This window comes from Notolepis coatsorum, assembly GCF_963971535.1.
Source record: "Notolepis coatsorum genome assembly, chromosome: 2".
In the NCBI taxonomy this organism is placed as follows: domain Eukaryota; kingdom Metazoa; phylum Chordata; class Actinopteri; order Aulopiformes; family Paralepididae; genus Notolepis; species Notolepis coatsorum.
Genome location: NC_140166.1, coordinates 198776689 through 198793315, shown reverse-complemented (window position 1 = coordinate 198793315; position 16627 = coordinate 198776689).

The window sequence follows — 16627 nt, the reverse complement described above, 5'->3', positions numbered from 1 at the left end:
ATAGGATTAAATAAATCATTGTTGTTAAATTGAACTCATGTGTTGACTTCCTTTATATGACAAACCTCTTCTGGTTCGTCATACTACACTGTCGAGGTGCATTCTGATTGGCTCACAGACGGATGCTTAACACATTCCTGGCCAACCACGGACATGTCCGTGTTTGGGATCCAACGTTTGAGGGCCAACCATGGACATGTCCGTGGCAAGGTTGTTTTGGCTTTTATTCCATTTTAATCTACTCAATGTCACAGAGCGGCACTACAGAATTACCCTACTCTTGGAATTCGGAAAAGTGCATTACCGGCCAGATCCTCGTAGGGTCGCTGTCTCGATAATGCAGTGTTCCCTGTGGCAGAACAGTGTTTTATTTTTTCTGATCTTGAATGGACTTTCCTGTTAGGCTGAATCTATGCGTGTAGCATGGAATATGTTTTGGGAGCTGAATTCAGTGTGCAGTAAAGAAATATAGCATCAGCCAATGGACATATGGATCTACCACTTGGCCATCGATAACTGGGAAATCCATTTTGCAGTCCAACCGGCCCACGGTAAGACCTTTTTCACGTAAATTACAGCCCTATAGACCACTACACTTCCGCGTTACATTGAAATCGGGGAGGAGATTGCGGGGGGATAATAATGAATGTGGATGAGAGCCGTGATGTAAGTGGTTGCCGATACGTCTGTGGGGGTGCTAGAGACATGATCGAATAGACGTTTATGCGCCCAATCTCCTGAACACGGCGTGACCCATTCCTAATCGATCAGAACTAAATCGGCAGAGAAAAAGCCCATTTTAAAGCACCTATTCCGCATGCACATGCGCAGATTGCCCATGGAGTCTGGACGACGCGAGATGACACACGAATGAATGTGGACTGTTCCATCAGAGGGGGGAGCTTCGGTGGCCAGTGTCCTTTCAGCCGAACACGATAATGATCCCACTAAATGGCCAGACGCATCTTATGGCGACATCTACAATTACCTCATTGAGTCTCCAGGTAGACTAATGTTTATATTTAAGTGAAGCAGTCTGTAGCCACTCACACTGGCCACCGAAGCTCCGCCCTCTGATGGAACAGTCCACATTCATTTGTGCGTCGTCCAGACTCCATGGGCACTCTGCGCATGTGCATGCGGAATAGGTGCTTTAAAATGGGCTTTTTCTCTGGCGATTTAGTTCTGATCGATTAGGAATGGGTCACGCCGTGTTCAGGAGATTGACGCGCATAAACGTCTATTCGATCATGTCTCTAGCACCCCCACAGCCGTATCTGCAACCACTTACATCACGGCTCTCATCCACATTCATTATTATGCTCCCCCCGCTATCTCCTCCCCGATTTCAGAATCCCGGAAGTGTTGCGGTGGTTTATCGGGCCTTGCTTTGATAGCCATCCACCCGGTCAGCGAATACGGCTACTGAGGCTAATGCCGTTATTGGTAATCAATCATCAGAAACGACATCCCCCGCCCCCCCCCCCTTCATGCATTCATGGTGGAACATGATATCGATCATATGCATTTTGATTTTTAGCTCTAGCTTCTGTAGGGCCGAAACGCCATTCGATTTAATGTTATTATCTTAGCAGCCTGTATCTTGTTTTGCAGGAAATATACCAGACCAATCCTATGGAAGTAAATGAGTGACAGAAGTATTTGAATTTCATCAGACACCGAATTTATAGCATTTAAAATAATTACTTTCTAATCATGTATCTGAATTTTTTCAGACACCGAATTTATAGCATTGAAAATAATTACTTTGAAAATCATGTATCTGAATTTTTTGCTCTGAATTTACCTATGTGAAATAAAAATGCGGTGTGTAAAATTCAATGTAAAAAATTCGAATGCATAATTACGGTGTTCAAAATTCAATGTAAAAAATTGCGATGCAGAATCATCCGGGTTACCCAGACAGGATAAGCAGGCACGTGCACACATAGGGGTGAAGGGGTGCCCGGGCACCTGCCTTTTTCATTTTTCATTAGAAAGTGCCCTTTTGATGCCACCCTCTTTTTTTTTTTTTTTTTAACTGTTGCACATATAGATATACTGCCCTGCCCTTCCAAATGAAAGATGTCACGATAGAATCTAAATATTAGGTAAAGAAAGAGAGAGAAATGCCGTAAATAATAGGTCCTTCCAGCCTGGAAGGACCTATTATTTACGCATAGCAAGTGGGTGGGTGATGATGAGATGATGTAAACTGCACGCCGGGCCAGCAGTGCACTGAACACGAAATTGATATCCAGCTGTTGTTGAGCTCACACTCGAGTCGAGACCTTTTTTTACAGTTACTATTTCTAGAGAATATCTAGACAGCGCTGATGTGAAATGCACTAGGACAGGGTGCGACCAAGTCAACGACTTCACGGAAGAGATCCTACGTGACGTGATTGCCCGTGGCATTGCAGATTCGGAAATACAGCTCGACCTGCTCGGTGAGAAGAACCAGAACATGCCACTAAAGGACATTGTAACTGAGGGGTACAATTCCCTGACTGTATTACTAGATATGATACTTACTACCACTACCTTTGTACTTAATATTCGGCCACCCAGTACACGGCATAAATATATTATGATGAACACTGTCACGTAGATGAAACGGATCCAACACAAATGTACGAATTAGAAATAGGTCTTTATTTCTACACAGCGATGGTGTGTAGAGCAAGCACTTAATCAAATCAATCACATTTATGAATGGAAATTAGTATGCACTTTTATGGCAAGAGTATTCGTCGGTATATCAATAGAGAATGTCCAATCTCTGAAGGCGCAGGTGGTACATATACGACCTGGAATAGTTTAAGGAATAACAGCAATGATACTTGAATGATTATATACTGGATACGCTAGGGGGGGTTAATCCGGTCGCTTGTAAGCCGACAGGAGTAGGAAGGGGGGGGGGGGTAGAATCCGGCTGCCTCATCCGGCCAAGGGTATCCCAGGTGAACCCACTGTAGTGCCGTTCAATGCGCCGGCGATCCTTGGACCACAGATGAAAGCAGGTGGACTCTTTGTGGGCCGGCGTCATCCGGTCCACGGAGGAGAGACGTGAAGCGACCTCGTCTTGCAGAGCGTCTCCTCACCTTGCGTCCTCTCCAGGGGGGGGGGGTTCCAACACACGGCAGTGTCCGGGGTCTTTATCCATGGAATAATCAAAGTATACAAAGCATAATCCGTGCCTGGGAAGGCGGGCTGTCGTCGGTAGAATAATCCGGTATACAGGTCCACTTGCTCGTCGGCTCTGGGGCTCCTCGGGTGCAGCTTCACGTGGGGTCAACCACCCTGGATAAGCAGCCAGTTCTCTGCCCGAAACGATGGGGTACTGACTACGGTAGTATTCTCACCGTACGAAGCACTATATATTAACAGACTATTATTAGCTTAATAGACTACGTCCAACTCGACGATATAGTGCCAAATATGACTATTCAAATATTAATATACACGATGTCTCAATACCGATGGTAGGCGAACTTGGCCTTACTCCCACACGTGGCGTCGCGGGGAGGCTTTACGTCTGTGACTCTATTGGAGGGTAAGAAACTGGACTGAAAAGAAAGTCCTACTTTAGTAGCGCAGTATATATACGCACTATGAACAAATAGTCCCATTAGTGGTGCGGTAGCCAGATTCCTACGCGGAACTAGGACTTGTTCGTACATGTGGAGCGGTACGTTTGAACTGGGTCTGAGGGGTATGGCAGCCTGGCACCAAGGTCTCGACCAATAGTAGAATGGAGACTATTATGGGATGTTCAGTAGGCTAGAATGGATATTCAATGCATATTGTACAAGGAATATACAAGGGATATCAGGGAATATTAGAGAATATACAAATACAATTAAATATATATATATAAATAAATATATATATTCGGTTTAATCTGGCCCTTCACAACAGCCACCCCCTGATTGGTCCCAGACCTAATCAGTTAAACAGAGACAGATTAATCGCGTTGTCTATTTACACATAAGGGTTTGCTGTAGGGGTCAGTCAACTTCACAAAGTCATAGGGTTATAGGGTCATGGTCATCATCGATTGTGTCTGGGAGTCGAGGCAGTTCTATGAGCCTCGCCACGGGACGGGTGTAAGTGCGACCCTGGACGAGCACTTCAGCTGCTCGGACCTTGCCGTCGGCACCGGTGATCACTTTGCTTACGCGGCCGGCCGGCCACATAGCTCTGGGCAGTGATTGATCAATAATCATGACGACTGTTCCTTCTGTCAAATTGTCTCTCTCCTTTACCCACTTCTGGCGGGTCTGTAGAGACGGTAGGTAGTGCAGTAGGAAACTGCTCCAAAACTTGTCGGCTAATACTTGGCTGTACCTCCACATTCGTCGGCCGTTCGCTTCTTCAGGCCGGTACATTGTCTGGGGTAATGCAGGATCTAGCCGCCCCATCAGGAGTGTGTTGGGGTCTGCGGAGATAACAGTGCTCAATCCACAGAACACAGACTTCTTATTTTCCACCTCCTCTGGACTTGCTTCCCTCGGGATAGGCATGGGCCACTGTCCTTCCGGGAGTCTTAGGAATGCGGGGCCGTCACTGTAGACATTGCGACGGGTGAGGTCATCCAGGGGCATCCCCCGGGTGATGACGTCAGCTGGGTTCTGTTTTGTATCAACGTAGCGCCACTCTGTTTCTCCGGTTAACTCTTCGGTTAAGTCTTGAATCTCGGTGACTCTGACTCCCACGAAGACTTTGTACTTGCATGAGTCCGATTTGATCCAGGCGAGTACCGTCGTGGAATCTGACCACAGGATTGTTCTAGACACCGGTATGGTGAGCTCACGTTGGATGAGCGTGGCTAGGTGCGCTCCGGCTAGGGCTGCGCAGAGCTCTAGACGTGGGATAGATTGTTGCTTGCGTGGGGCTATTCTCGAGCGGGCGAGGACAAATGCTGTGTAGATCTCTCCCCCCTTCTCTTGGGCCCGCAAGTAGGCTACTGATCCGTATGCGACCTCTGAGGCGTCACTGAAGACGTGTAAGTCCATTTTACATGTCTCTGGCCTCACCGTGGGTGGGAAGTAGCTTCGGCGCATATTAACGCCTGGGAGTGAGTGGAGCTCCATCTCCCACTCTCTCCAGGTGGATGCAAGGTGTGCGGGAATGGGGTCGTCCCAGCCCTGGTCCTTGTCCCACAATGCTCGTACAATCATTTTTGCCCTGGTGGTGTACGGTAGAATACATCCTAGCGGGTCATATTGTCGGGCGAGTGTTGTGTACACACTCCGTCTGGTGGTCGGCGCCGCCGCCGGCCTTCCCTGCTCCGTAGTCAGGGGCTTGTGTCTGTAGTGAAGCGAATCTGTTTTGAATCGCCACACCAATCCCAGGGTCATCTCCTGGGCTTCTCCCGGGATTGTAGCCATCCAGGTCTCGCTGCTGACTGCCTTGTCCTCGGAGGAGAGGCTGCGCAGTACTTGCGGATCGCTGCTGGCCCACTGCCTGAGATCAAAGCCGCCTTTGATCAATGAGGCGCGGAGTTTAGTCAGGAGAGCCTCGGCTTCTTCCTGGGTTGAAAGGCTTTGTCGACAGTTGTCTACGTAGAAGCTGTTCTTTACGCTGTGTCGGACCTCTTCGTCCGCTGCTGGGTCCTCTGCTACATGTTTCTGTAGTGCAAATGTAGCACAGCAGGGGCTGCACGTCGTTCCGAAGGGGAGGACTTCCCATTGGTAGATGGCTGGGTGCTCATCTCCTGGCTTCTCTCTCCATAGGAACCGTAACAGGGGCTTGTCCGCCTCTACTAATCTCACCTGCAGGAACATTCCTTTAATGTCCCCGCTGATGGCCACCTTTTCCTGGCGGAAGCGGAGTAGAACGCCGAGTAGGGAGGGGCCGAGTGTGGGACCGGGCAGTAACTCTTTATTCAGATTTTGGGATCCGATCTGGTAGCTGCAGTTAAATACTATGCGGTCTTTACCGTTGTGATGGACCTTGTGGTGAGGCACGTACCACGATTCAGTGGTCTGGTCAGCCTCTTTAATGTCCATCTTTGTGACGTGTCCCGCTGTGATGAGCTTCTCAATCTCAGCGCGGTATACACTCTCTTGGGCGGGGTTCTTGGCTAAGCGCCGCTCCGTGTTCAGCAGGTACCGTTCTGTGGCGTCTGTCTTGGCGTGGAAAGTAGGCATTCCTTCTCGCCGCAGGAGTGGCGTGGCGTATCTCAACACGCCGTTGACCGGGACTCTCTTGGTCCCTGTCTCGAGGAGGTGAATGGCGTAAATGTCATCTTTAGAGCGAATGTCTTTCTTTCCGTTCTTAAAGGGCATTTGTTCCAAGGTCCATAGCCGCTCTACGTGTTGCAGGAGTGCGGTTTCTCCCTCCGTGACTCGGGAGTGGAGACATCTAGTGGCTGTACTTCGGTTGAGAGATTTGGCGAGCGGGCCTTGGAGAGTCCATCCCAAACGGGTCTCGACTGCTGCAGGACAGCCTCGGGGTCCGGTATGAACCCGGTCTATCGGGACAATGAGGTCTGCATGGTCGGAGCCTATCAACAGGGTCGGCATAGCATTGTCTATGAGCGGGATCGGTAACTTGCGCAGATGTACATATTTCTCCATCAGCTTGGCGACGGGGTATGTGTACCGCGACAGTCCTATTTCTTGGCTGGTGAAAGCGTCTGTAATCTGGTACCGTCGCTCAGGCTGGCCGCTTGCTGCGATAGAGAATGAGACATTCTCGCCCTTTATCGTCTTCAAATCTCGTCTTATTGTCCGAATTGTCATTTGGGTTTCGCTTCCCCGCAGCCCTAGCTGGGCCGCAGCGGAGGCGAGCAGAAGGGTCTTCTCTGACCCGTCATCGAGGGCGGCGTAAGTGTCCAGGACTTTATTCTGGTAGCTTAGTGTCACACGCACTACTTTTAGGAGTACTCGGGCTCCACTGCTGCTGGCGGGATCGATGTACATGACGCTCGCTTTGCGGCTGGATGGTGCGGGTGAAGGGCGCCGTCTGTTACTGTCGTGAAGTATGTCCAGATGGGCTCCATCGCACTTGGTGCACCTTTTCTTTAAGCGGCATTCGGCTGCCATGTGTGAGCGCGCACAGCGAAAACAGCGCTTGTTGGACTTTATCCATTGACTTGCTTCCTCCGCGTTCAGCTTGGGGAAGGAGTCACATTGCGCTAGCCAGTGTTCTTTCTCACAGTAGGGGCACACTATCTTCCACTTCTCCGTTCTGGAGGGGGTACTGTGGCTCCTGCTGCTCGGTACTGACTCCGATTGGTGCATCACAGTCACCGATCTTCTTCCATCATTTAGTCGTCTGGTTCCTTCTCTGGAGCCAGGGGTGCTCCGTCCGAATGTATCTAGCCGTAGGCTGCTGACTTCTCTCGCCAGGAAGTCTGCTAGATCGAGGAGGTTCGGTTCGGGGCCATTCGGGTCTCGGTGGTCCCTCTGTCGCCTAAAACGCTCCTGTCGAGCGGGCGGCAGCTTCTCCAAGATCCTTTCCACATTTGAGTTGGCGTAAAGTTCATGCCTCCCCTTCTCTCTCTGCGCTCCCAACATCCCTACCAGGGACTGCACTCTGATGGACAGGTCGTCCAGTGCTCGATTGTCTATTGCTGGGGGTAAGCGGTCGATGTGTCGGATCTCCTGGATCACGTAATCCCATATGCGCCCATACCTCTGGTCCAATGCTACCAGCGCTGCTGTGTATGGGGTGGTGGAAGTCGCGTAGGCGAGCGCTATATTATGTGCGCGGGGTACCTTTAAGTGCTTCAGTAGGATGGCGTATTTGTGGCGTTAATCCAATACATCCACCAACATGGTCTCCAGACACATGCGGAGTTCTGTATACTGGGCCCGGTTCTCTTGGGTGAAGTCGGGTACCATAGGCGTGCCAATGTATGACGCTGACTGTGGATACATCGGCGAGCGTTGGGGGAGAGGCCTCCTAGGCGAGTCTCCTCCCGCTCCTTGGTATGGGCTGGTACCGGCAGTGTACCATGGCCCGCTTGTCCAGGTGCTGTTCCTCGGTGCGGGTCGTGCGTCGTGCTCACCCGTGTATAGAGTCGGGGGTCTGTAGCGCAGCTCCGCGGGAGTATAGCCTGGGCTGTACCGGACCTCCTGGTCCGGTAGAGTACTGTGCTGTCGTCGGGCGTGGTTCTCCTCCTCTTCCTCTTCGTCTTCAGTTAGGTCATCCAGTGCTTGTAGTCTCTGGTTTAGCCTCTCCACAGGATATGCTGCTCCTTCCCGGTTGCTAGGTCTCGCTTGGACCGGTGGGGGGAGGTGGTCTGTGGGGGGTATAGACCTCGTCTGTTGGTCAAGTTCAGGGTTGTTTACTCGGCTAGGGGATGCCGCCCTGGAGGTGTGTCTAGACGAGTTCCTGGAGCCTCTGGCGGAGGGAGAGGGTGTTGTCCGTCTGATCAGCTGTTCTATTAGTTGCGCTTGCTGTCTGTCGCGCTCTGCGTCCCGTAGAGCACCAGCAGCTGCTCGCTGGCTGTCTGCTCGGTCTCGGGCCACATTCTCTTCTCTCTGAATGCGTCTTAGTTCTAGACGTATATGCTCTTCTTTGCTCCGCTGCTGGATCTGCAGTCGGTCGCGTTCAGCAGCGGCGTTCAGGCTGATGAGGAAGGCCTGCTGTAGGGTCCTCTCTGCCTCGCTGGGAGAAGGCGGTTGTATAGGGGAGCCTTCCCTCGGGGTACTCCTTGCGGAGCCTTGGAGCTCTATCTCCACGGTGCTCTCCCCGTCTTCTTCCGTGCCGAGTTCTCTCTCGGTAGCGTTGTATTCCTCCCGGGACTCATCGGGGACTACTTCTTCAGTACTGGCGGGGTGTGAAGTCATGTCTGGTTCCCACTGGTCCCCACCGTGAACTTGGTCAGTTACATTAGAGCCCGTAGGGGCCTCTATGGTCGGGGTAGTCTGGGCGTTGGGGTTAGACATACTTTTACTTTCTAGTTTTACCGCGTTTACTGTTAGTAGAAGACTAGGTTGTTGACTGACAGCGTAAGCCTCTAAATACTGAGGGAGCCGTCGTTCGCGCTGCGGGCGTTGGTTAGGAGGATCGTTTCGTGGAGTGTTCATCATAGGCCATTTCAATATTAATAACACTATATTAATACTACACTAATTACCATCCGGCTCGAAGGACCAATTGTAACTGAGGGGTACAATTCCCTGACTGTATTACTAGATATGATACTTACTACCACTACCTTTGTACTTAATATTCGGCCACCCAGTACACGGCATAAATATATTATGATGAACACTGTCACGTAGATGAAACGGATCCAACACAAATGTACGAATTAGAAATAGGTCTTTATTTCTACACAGCGATGGTGTGTAGAGCAAGCACTTAATCAAAACAATCACATTTATGAATGGAAATTAGTATGCACTTTTATGGCAAGAGTATTCGTCGGTATATCAATAGAGAATGTCCAATCTCTGAAGGCGCAGGTGGTACATATACGACCTGGAATAGTTTAAGGAATAACAGCAATGATACTTGAATGATTATATACTGGATACGCTAGGGGGGGTTAATCCGGTCGCTTGTAAGCCGACAGGAGTAGGAAGGGGGGGGGGGGTAGAATCCGGCTGCCTCATCCGGCCAAGGGTATCCCAGGTGAACCCACTGTAGTGCCGTTCAATGCGCCGGCGATCCTTGGACCACAGATGAAAGCAGGTGGACTCTTTGTGGGCCGGCGTCATCCGGTCCACGGAGGAGAGACGTGAAGCGACCTCGTCTTGCAGAGCGTCTCCTCACCTTGCGTCCTCTCCAGGGGGGGGGGTTCCAACACACGGCAGTGTCGGGGGTCTTTATCCATGGAATAATCAAAGTATACAAAGCATAATCCGTGCCTGGGAAGGCGGGCTGTCGTCGGTAGAATAATCCGGTATACAGGTCCACTCGCTCGTCGGCTCTGGGGCTCCTCGGGTGCAGCTTCACGTGGGGTCAACCACCCTGGATAAGCAGCCAGTTCTCTGCCCGAAACGATGGGGTACTGACTACGGTAGTATTCTCACCGTACGAAGCACTATATATTAACAGACTATTATTAGCTTAATAGACTACGTCCAACTCGACGATATAGTGCCAAATATGACTATTCAAATATTAATATACACGATGTCTCAATACCGATGGTAGGCGAACTTGGCCTTACTCCCACACGTGGCGTCGCGGGGAGGCTTTACGTCTGTGACTCTATTGGAGGGTAAGAAACTGGACTGAAAAGAAAGTCCTACTTTAGTAGCGCAGTATATATACGCACTATGAACAAATAGTCCCATTAGTGGTGCGGTAGCCAGATTCCTACGCGGAACTAGGACTTGTTCGTACATGTGGAGCGGTACGTTTGAACTGGGTCTGAGGGGTATGGCAGCCTGGCACCAAGGTCTCGACCAATAGTAGAATGGAGACTATTATGGGATGTTCAGTAGGCTAGAATGGATATTCAATGCATATTGTACAAGGAATATACAAGGGATATCAGGGAATATTAGAGAATATACAAATACAATTAAATATATATATATAAATAAATATATATATTCGGTTTAATCTGGCCCTTCACAACAGACATGATCGAGTATATCGAGGCTAAGGAGTCTGGAAAGCGCTCGGCATCGCGCCTGCTTGACCCTCAGAGCGCGGACACGGTCAGCAGTTCGTACAGGCGGGTGAGACAACAGGACACCCGCGCCAGAGGAGGAGCCAGGCTAGAGAAACCAAAGGCTAAGCCCGAAGGGGTATGCATCCACTGCGGCGAGGTGGGCCACGGCAAAACACCCCAGTGGCACGCCAGACGTGCCGAGTGCCCAGCATACGGTAAAAAGTGTCGGAAGTGTGGCCGCCAGAATCACCTCGAGAGGGCCTGCCTGGGTGGCCGATCGACTAGGCCCCCACCCGGAGAGACAGACTGGACGTGTGACGAGCAGACAGCAGCATTCGTTGAGCTATGCACAATCAGCACAGATGGCGAGTTACGCACGCTTCCCCTCGCTCACCACCTGTACGATGATATGTGCGACAAGTGGATGAAGCGTGCGTCCAGCCCGCAGCCATACGTCAACCTCACTCTCACCACCGAGCACGAGGATTACAAGGCTCTGGGTTTTGACTTCCTAAAACGCACCCGTGCAGTATCCCTGCCTGCTATGGCCGATACGGGATGCCAAAGCTGCCTGATCGGCATTAAAGTCGCTCAACAAATGGGCCTAAGCGCAGAGGACCTCATCCCCGTATCCATGACCATGAAAGCTGCGAACAATAAGGGAATTCGGATCCTCGGAGCTGCGGTAGTCAGATTCGCCGGCAACAGTGGTGACGCTCGAAGGTTGGAGACACGCCAAATCGCGTGTGACGGACACCTCAGACCGCATATTTCTCTCCCGCGCAGCCTGCGTGGACCTGGGAATGATCTCCGCCCAGTTCCCAACACTCGGGGAGGTGAATCTGGCGACATCAGAAGTATGTGACTGCCCGCGGCGTGCGGAGCCGCCGACCAGGCCAACCACACTCCCCATGTTGGCGATCGAGGCTAACAGGAAGGCGTTACGGAGACACTTGTTAGAACTGTACGCTCAGAGCACATTTAACACATGCCCCCACCAGACATTACCGAAAATGACCGGCCCACCACTCCGCCTCATGCTTAATGAGGATGCGACACCGGTTGCCTGTCACACCCCCATCCCTGTGGCCCTACACTGGCAAGAGGAGGTAAAGGCAGGCCTCGACCAGGACGTCCGCCTCGGCGTGTTGGAGGAAGTACCAATCGGTACACCGGTGACGTGGTGTCATCGCATGGTGATCTGCGCGAAGAAGACAGGCAAACCGCGACGCACTGTCGACTTCCAGGCCCTGAACAAGTATGCACTCCGCGAGACCCACCACACCCAATCTCCATTCCACCAAGCGAGATGTGTGCCTAACGGGAAACTCAAGACTGTGTTCGATGCCTGGAATGGTTACCACAGCGTCCCATTACACAAGGACGATCGCCACAAGACGACGTTCATAACCCCATGGGGCCGCTACCGGTACCTGTCGGCCCCGCAGGGGTACATGGAATCGGGGGACGGTTACTCGCGACGGTATGACGAGGTTGTCGCGGACATAGGCAACAAAACTAAGTGCATAGACGACACGCTACTATGGTCAGATACGATTGAGGAGAGCTACTTCCAGGCGGTCCAGTGGCTGGACATATGCGGCCGGAATGGAATAGTCCTCAACCCGGAGAAGTTCATTTTTAGCGCACCCACGGTGGACTTCACTGGCTTTACAATCACCATGACTGATGTGCGACCGTGCAGTCGCTACCTGGAGGCGATACACGACTTCCCACAACCACGTAATGTCACGGACATCAGGTCGTGGTTTGGGCTGGTCAACCAGGTGGCCTACGCCTTCAGTATGGCCAAGCGTATGCAGCCATTCCGGAAGCTCCTGAAGAGTGGAGAACGCTTCGAGTGGTCCGCGGAGTTGGAAGACATATTCCGTGAGTCAAAGGATGTGATCATCGAAGAAATTGAGCGTGGTGTCCGCATTTTTGACAACCAGGCCAACATGTATCGCCACGGACTGGTCAAAGGAGGGCATTGGATTCTGGTTATTCCAGAAACATTGCCGATGTATGCCAGTCAGACCCTTCTGCTGCACTGATGGGTGGAAGATAACCCTGGTTGGCAGCAGATTCACGCATGCGGCGGAGTCCAGGTACGCGCCCATAGAGGGCGAGGCTCTTGCGGTCGCGGAAGCATTGGACAAGGCACGCTACTTTGTGTTGGGATGCGAGGACTTGATTGTAGCTGTAGACCATAAGCCGCTGCTGAGACTCCTTGCAGACAGGGCGCTCGATGACATACCAAACCCACGCCTACGGAACCTCAAGGAGAAGACCTTGCGTTATCGTTTCCGCATCGTGCATGTCCCGGGCATGAGGAACAAGGCGGCGGACGCCATGTCACGTAGGCCGGTTGGCACCACACGGCCATCACTTATGGACCTTCCAGATGACAACGCCCACCTCCCACCCAGTACGCACACTGATGTACTGTCCTTCCTACGCCAGACCGAGCCAGGGAATGACGACGACACTGAGGAGGATGACCTGGCATGGTGTGCTGCGGGCCTTGAATCATTGCGGTCAGTGACATGGGATCGTGTCAGGGAGGCCACCAGCAGCGATGGTGAGATGCGCACCCTGGAGGAAATGGCGACGGACGGCATCCCCGACTCAAAATTCGAGATGCCGACGACGATCCGTGACTTCCACCAGTACCGTGAGAACATCACATCAACTGATGGGGTGGTCTTGTACAAGGACAGGGTGATTATACCACTCTCTCTCTGCAGAGAAGTGCTGAGCGCCCTACACGCTGCCCACCAGGGCGTATCGATGATGACCGCCCGCGCAGAATCCTCTGTGTTCTGGCCAGGCATGTCGGCTGACATCAGCGCCACTCGGAGGAACTGCGAGCACTGCCACCGGATGGCACCTTCACAGCCTGGAGCGCCGCCAACCCCGCCGATCCCAGTTGTTTACCCTTTTCAGGCGGTGTGTTCGGACTTCTTCATGCACAGGGGCGTGTACTACCTCGTGACGGTGGACCGGTACTCAAACTGGCCGATCATCTCGAAGGCGACGGGGGGCGCCGCCGGCCTCATAAATCACCTACGTCGGGCCTTCGTGACGTACGGGACGCCAGAAGAGCTCACATCAGACGGGGGCCCAGAGTTCACCTCCACCGAGACCAGGTCATTTCTATACAGATGGGGCGTACACCACCGCCTCTCATCTGTGGCCTTCCCCCACAGCAACTGCCGCGCTGAGATTGGGGTAAAGACAATGAAACGCCTTATCACTGACAACACCGGCCCAAAGGGGGAGCTTGACACAGATGCTGTGCAGAGAGCGATCCTGCAATATCGTAACACACCTGACCCTGACACGAAAATATCTCCGGCAATGTGTGTCTTCGGCCGCCCGATACGTGACTTCATCCCGGTTGTACCTGGGAAGTACAGACCACACGAGACCTGGCGTGAGACACTGACGGCAAGGTAGGAGGCTCTCCGCAAACGCCACATCCGCACAGCGGATGCCTGGGCAGAGCACACAAAACGCCTCCCGCCACTCATGGTAGGGGACATGGTCCGTGTACAGAACCAGACAGGGCCCTACCCCAACAAATGGGACAGGACTGGCAGTGTTGTGGAGGTACGCCAGCATGACCAATACGTGGTCAAGGTCGACGGCTCGGGCATAGTCACACTTCGGAACAGGAGGTTCCTGCGCAGGTTCAGCCCTGTTCGCAACAACCTTCCACCTCCTCGATCAATTTACGACGACCTGGCGACCCGTGTCACCGTACCACCAGCACTCGTTGTCACACCACGTCTGCCTGACCCCAACTGCGACCTTGTGTCCCCCACATCGCCACCGGTACTCACATTGGCGAGCCAACCCCGGCGCGGGACGCCGCCTGCTTCGCACACGGTCCTTCAGGCGTCACCACCGGCCCCTTTGGACCCGGGAGCCGATCCCCCACCGGGGCCCACTGTGTCGTCCCCTGCACCTAGGGCGGACTTACGCCGATCCACCAGGGCGACCAGAGTGCCTGCCTGGCACAGGGACTATTCCATGGGCTAGTCACATAATGGACACATGATTTATAGTCGCATAGCCTGGGTGTGGGTTATACAGGTATTTGTCCACGTTTTTGTGTGTTTGTTTATTATTATTTCTCAGCCTTTACACAGTATGTTAAAGACTCTGGGGGAGATAGAGAATATCTAGACAGCGCCTCTATAACAGACTGTCCTGCACAGTAGCGCAGCGACCGGAACAGGAAGTTGAGACGCTACTTGTAAATACACCTGCAGTCGTCCGAGACTTATTTGTATATTGTTTCCTTCTTTATTAAACTGGATGGAACAAATGGAATATCGTTCTTATTTAATTTCAACTAAAACAAAGCAAGAGTACACTTCATCAGGTAAGGTATTTGCCCAACAAAATAAAATGTCGGGTTTGCAGTGCACTGTATATTTCGGGCATGCATTGCCTTGTGAAGTTGTGATTATCCATGCTTTAGTCTCATGCAATCAGGCGGCAGGCAGGCTAGATGTGGCAACACTGCACTTCCCCTGAATCCCCATACTACATTTCTTATTATTCATACCACGGTGGGCGGTGGCATTGCATTATGTCTTTACTTCATGCTTTATCACATTCTCATCTCACCGCCTCACTTGCAAGATGCGCGGCTCTCGTGAAACACGTCGCCAGATCACCCCTCCCCAGCCCCTCCCTGTCACGCAGCATACTCTCTCTCTCTCTCTCTCCCCCTCCCTCTCTCTCTCTCTCTCTCTCCCCCTCGCTCTCTCTCGCTCTCTCTCTCTCTTGCTCTCTCTTGTCCATGGAATGTTATTTATGATTGTGTAATGAAGAAACTCTGAGTGTATGATTCCATGTGGCAAATAAAACTCTGAATCTGAATCTCTCTTGCTTTCTCAACAGTGTTAATTTCGGCATGCCGCCCGCAGCTGTTGGTCTGGAGCGCATATTGTGTTATTAAAGGGACACTATGTAGTTTTGGTGACATCTATCGGTGAAACTGAATGTACCATAGACTTGTATTAACCCCAAAAATCGGGCTCACGCGCTGTGCGCGCTCGCATTGCATTTAATAATTGATGCCCTTTTCTCCTATTGGGCACCTGCCTTTCTAAAGCCCTGTGCACATCCCTGAGGATAAGCAATCGAGCCTGGATGCAATCGAACTGACTTCTGGCCTATCACTGCACGGCTTCGTCAGTCATGTGATCACAACAACCTGGGCTCCGGTAAGTACATTTGTGCTGTTGCGCTTTCCTCCCGACGACAAAGAGAAGAGAAGGTGACTGAAGTTGACTTGCTACGGTAAGTTCTCAATGATAAAACAATAACAGTTAACAGGTAGGCTAAACAGGCTAGGCTAACGTCAGGCTAGGCTAACATTAGCTACTAGTTAGGTAACGTTAGCTAGCGCTAAACGCTGGTTATTGATTGATTGACATTTTTTATTTTTATTTTTTTAACAGATTGCAGAATGGGTACAGTACAGCTCAATACACACAATTGTTAAGGGGATGCAGACCAAAGAAAGACTTTCGTCTTGTTTACACAGGGTCCCCCATTTTCAATTCATCATAACATGACATACAGATAGACAGTACTGCTACATCTATACATTTATTATGACATACCAGATTTACAAATATAGTACATTTGACATACCAGATTTACAAATACAGTACTGTTTGTGATACAAAAGAGTCTAAAAAAGACTAAGAGTATATACATTTGACGAAGAAATTACATTGGAGGAGGTGGGTAGGGGTGGGCAAACTACATTGGAGGTGGTTGGGTGGGGGGTAACTACATTGGATTATCCACGAAACCTTACTTGGTCCCACGTAACGTTAGGTTACAAAACATTACCTGTCTATAAATACCCCAAAGTATACCCCAAAGTACCCTAAAATACCCAAAAATACCCTAAAATACCCCAAAGTACCAGAAAATACCCCAAAGTACCCTAAAATACCCCAAAGTACCAGAAAGTAATAATAATAATAATAATGGATTGGATTTATATAGCGCTCT